General features: G+C 36.6%; 1 protein-coding gene across 5 annotated transcripts in view; it reads right to left on the reverse strand.

Annotated features, from left to right (window-relative positions):
* Window positions 1-4,782, reverse strand: part of LOC106874858 (zinc finger protein 83) — a 20,983-nt gene that overhangs the window by 11,592 nt on the left and 4,609 nt on the right. Inside the window, exon 1 of one of the 5 annotated variants that reach the window (XM_014922755.2) lies at window positions 4,572-4,645. The exons of 3 other annotated variants lie outside the window; for them this stretch is intronic. The gene's annotated coding sequence lies outside the window, so the exon portion shown is untranslated. Of the gene's footprint in view, window positions 1-203; window positions 674-4,571; window positions 4,646-4,782 lie in introns of those variants that run through there. One more of the 5 variants, XM_014922754.2, reaches the window with a different exon arrangement.

Below are 4,782 nucleotides of genomic sequence, written 5' to 3' on the forward strand. Positions count from 1 at the left end.
AGAAAGAAAGAAAGAGGGAATATGTATGTACACAAACTCAGATATGGCGGCTCTCTTGAAATTTACATGATAAAAAAAGATGAAAAAAGTCTATTAAAAATATATTTTGAATAAATTAAATTTAAAAATTAATGTTATTACTTTGTATCGTAATTATAATTTTTTTTAATGAAAAGAATCCTCTGTCGTTTCGTTCAACCTACCTATTCGTCATATAATGTCAGTAGCTGAATATTTCAATCAAGTTGTCTTAATGTAATCCACTAGTTAGAGTCAGTGGTGCGACATCGATGGGCTTCCATAGAGCTCCTGTTGTCGGCTGCCCCGAAGTAGAAGACGCTTTGACTAAGTTGTCGTGCAACAGGATCGAACTCGGTTTCTTGTGATTGCAAAACAAATATGCAGCAAAGATGTTAATCCTCGATACTGATTTGTAACAGGTACAAAACCACAAATTTGGGGGTCAGAGATAAATCAGCGTTAGTACTTCGTTTTATTTTATTAACCCCAATAAAGTAGGAAGATAATAGTTAGCCAACGAGGTTTGAACTCAGAACATTGTATACCGCAAAGCATTTTAGCTGATGCTCTAACAATTGTGCTAAACCACAGTCGTCATTCTCATAATAGTAATTCAATATGAAATTATACGAAGATTAAACATTGTGAAATACATGCATGAAAATCGACGAGTTTGGCACTAATACTATATATGAAGACATTTTTCAATAACATATCTCATATCCCTCACTTCTTTTTGAAATTTCCTACTTTGGATACCTTCCTTTTATTGCTTATCATCCAGAATAGTTATAAATAGTTATAAATATGATTAGTTAAATATTTTCTTTTGTCTGCTTTTAGTAAATTGTTCTTCATCGAAAATATAAAAATAATTTCTTTTTTAAATGTTTTCCAGCAGACTATTATTGAAAAAAGATGACTATTGCTACCATGTTGATGGAAGAATAATGTACTGGGGTCGATGTAGAGACTTAAAATGGTTTAAGGAAGACAAAATATCAGTTACATTTTGAACGTAATTATTGTTACTTGGAGCCAATCGAAAAATTATTTGAAGCATATGGGCATTCATACTGAAAAGTTCCACTCAAAAATGAAGGTGTTCGGGTCCTCTTTGAAGCCAATCAATCAGCTATAGCAGAAGACGACTTATGATCAAAAGCTTTCCAACCACGACCATCTTGCCTTTTCTCGAATCTTATATATCTACGCCTTTATCATCTTACACGTCCTTTCTTTTAAAACAGTATGAGTTGAGAAAAATTTAGCTACTATCTCTAGCCGGTCAAGCTACTGCGTAGAGCATGGTTCGGTAACAGATAGCCCTCAAAAGTGTTTTCTCTGGGCCTCAGACTGTTTTTAAAAAACTTTTAAATTTAATTTGTGGCAATTGAAAGTTAATGGCCTTTGTGCTATTTGTTTAATTTTTGTCTTACATAAACATTGTCAGTCATAGGAATAGGGTAATACGCGGTGACATTTTTATATGTAAGAAAAATACAATGTGAGCCATCTGAACGGCATCAAAGGCCTCCAGGCAAAGAAATTTGCTGGGGCCGCTACATACACAACCACTGCATATGGGCCCATTGATGTAGAATGTACCAACACAGTGTCCATGCATTAACACGGTACTGGGGCTATTACATGAAAAAGTTGTCTGATCCATATTCTCTCGTCGGCTCATTATCGAAAAATTATTTGAAGACATATGGACATTCGAATTGAAAAATTCCACTTAGAAATGAAAAAGGTTCGGGTCCTTCTAGAGACAAAACTTAGGTGTTTAAATATGTTGCCTAACTGAAATGCTGGATCCACTGTTTGAAAAGTTTTGATAATCTAATTGATTGAATTTGGAGACTGCGAATTTCTAGTACACACACACGTGTATGTGTGCATGTATGCATGTTTTTTAAAAAAAATCCTAACTGGAATTATTGTGATAAAAGTCATTTCAGCTGTGACAGCCCCGTCTTTTATTCAGATACAGTGTATCTAGGGTTACATTATCTTATATGTATTTCCTTATTTAACGTGATATGATGTAATTTGAGGAAGATTTGACTGTTATTTTTAGCATGCCGAGTGACCACATAGCAAATCTCTCGTTGATTCGTATTTTATTTGATTGGGAACAACGCCGATTTATATTCGGTTTGAAATCTAGTAAAAAGTATGAATTGCAAGTATATTTATAACTAGTCAGGAGGAATAGAAACACAAATTGATTCGGACAAGGTTTTTATATACGTGTATGCATGTGCGTTTATATCTAACTTCTTTCCACAATAGACACAAGTCCCAGGGAAGGAGACTCGTCGATTACATCGACCCCCAGTGCTCAACTAGTACTTATTTTATCGACCCCGAAAAGATGAAAGGCAAAGTCAACCTCTGGCATTTGAACTCAGAACGTAAGAAGCAGAAGAAATACCGCTAAGCATTTTGTCCGCCTTAGTTTGTATCTTAACCTGAAATAGCCTACAATTTCTTTTATAAATACGCCATGTTTTGATCTTTTTTTTTTTTTAACCGTATTCACATATTTGGTAGGTTTCGAAATAAGCAATCTCACGTAACGGTCTCATTTAAAACTGTTTTTTTTTTTTTAAATTACAAACGTATTTTGTGGAAGTATGACCTGCATAAGACTATAATTTAAATTAAGATCTCAAGTCTGTTTAAATTCTTTCACAAGGCCTGAATTTGTGGAGAAGGAGCTAGTCGATTATATCAACCCCAGTGCTCAACTGGTACTTCATTTCATCGATCACGAAAGGATAAAAAGCAAACTCGATGGAAATTGAATTCAGAACATACAGCTGAGAGAAATGTCGCAAAGCATATTCGGTGTGCCAACAATTCTGCTAGATCATTGCCTTAAAATCTGCTTTGATTTACTATATGTATTCTAGTGGTGGATTGGCAGAATCGATAGAGCGTCGTAGAAAATACTTTGCAGTATTTTTTCCGGCTCTTTACTTCATGAGTTCAAACCATACTAAAATCAGCTTTGCACTTCATCAATTTGCGATCGGTGGTAATTATTTATTCCTTTTCGTCAGAACCGTTGATCTTCAACTTGTATGAGAAACAATTATGATTATTCTAGCAAGAGGATGAATTTGCAGAAAAATGTTTTTGTGGTCTTTTGAGTTCAAATGCATCCGAGACTACTTTATCTTCTATCCTTTAGTTATCGATAAAATAAAGTACCAGTCAAATACTGAGATCGGTGGTATAGACTAATTACTTCTCATCAAACCTGCTGGATTTCTGCATAATTTAGAAACAATTAATATTATTGCTTGAGTTCAATTCCCGCGAAGTCCAACTTTGCCGTTATTTTATCGAACCTGAACTTTATTTCCTCGATTAAAATAAAGTACCACTTAAGTACAGAAGTCGATTCAATCCACTAACTCCGAATACCAAATCTGTGGACTTGTCCTTATACAGAAACAGTTATTATTCATTAAGCCCAAGGCCGCAACGAAGGCGCTTGGCCTACTTGGTTAGGGATATCTCACGATCGCAACATCGTGGTTTCGATTCCCCAAGTGATGCGCAGTATTCTTCAGCAAAACACTTTTTTCGCGTTGCTCCAAACACTTTATTTCACCCGACTGTAAATGAGTAACCCTGCAACGGATTAGCGTTTAGGACGAGTGTTTTGATCTCGATCACTTATACAGCATGGAAACTGGGTAACCGGTGACCACTACTCCAGATAGTACTTTTGCCTAATCGCTAGCGCATCGGCAAAAAATGCGTAGCGGAATTTCTTCCGGTTCTTTACGCTGTGCGTTTAAATTCCGTCGAGGTCAACTTTACTTATCATCCTTTCCAGGTCGAGAGTATAAGTATCAATTGAACACAGGTGTCGATGTGATCAGCTAACCCTACTCCCACCAAAACTGCTTGCCAAAATTTGAAACCATTATTAATTAAATTAAGTACCAGTGAAACACTGAGGTCGATGTGATCGACTAGTCCTCTCCCCACAAATCTGAGGCCTTGTGTCTCCAGTAGAAAGGATTATCAATTAACCCTGTGTAGTGAATATTTTTTTCTACATGGAAACATACATAAGTGCGTGTGTACAAATATACGTCTACATATAGGCTTTAGCACCCCTCAAGCAAGGAGAAAACTAAATACGCCATAGGAAATCTTGTATCTTCTATCTTTTATTTGTTTCAATCAATGGACTGTAGCCATTCTGGGGCACCGCCTTGAAGAATTTTTAATCGAACGAATCGATCCTAGTAATTATTTCCTAAAACCCAGTACGTATTCCGTTTGTATGTTTCGCCGAATCGTTAAGTTACGGGAACATAAACAAACCAAAACCAGTTGTCAAGCGGTGGTGTGGGACAAACACACACACACACACACACACGACGGGCTTTTTTCAGTTTCCGTCAACCAAATCCACTCAAGGCTTTGGTTGGCTTGAGGCTATAAGTAGAAGACACTTTCCCAATGTGCCACGCAGTAGGAGCTGAACTCGGTACCATGTGGTTAGGAAACTAACTGCTTACCTCACAGCCGGAAACTGATTAATCGTTACTCCAAGCTTTCACGTATACTTTCAATCTACTCCGAGTTTCGCGTCCTTGTCAAGATTAGTCCGTTGACAAGTGAGAATGCGCAACTCGCAGTAGTGGCAAAATGAAATACAGGGAGAGACAGATAGAGAGATAGACAGAGGGTTAGATACAGACATACAAATAGACGCACAACGATATATAT

Source organism: Octopus bimaculoides, chromosome 4 (genome assembly GCF_001194135.2).
Source record: "Octopus bimaculoides isolate UCB-OBI-ISO-001 chromosome 4, ASM119413v2, whole genome shotgun sequence".
NCBI classification, from domain to species: Eukaryota; Metazoa; Mollusca; class Cephalopoda; order Octopoda; family Octopodidae; genus Octopus; species Octopus bimaculoides.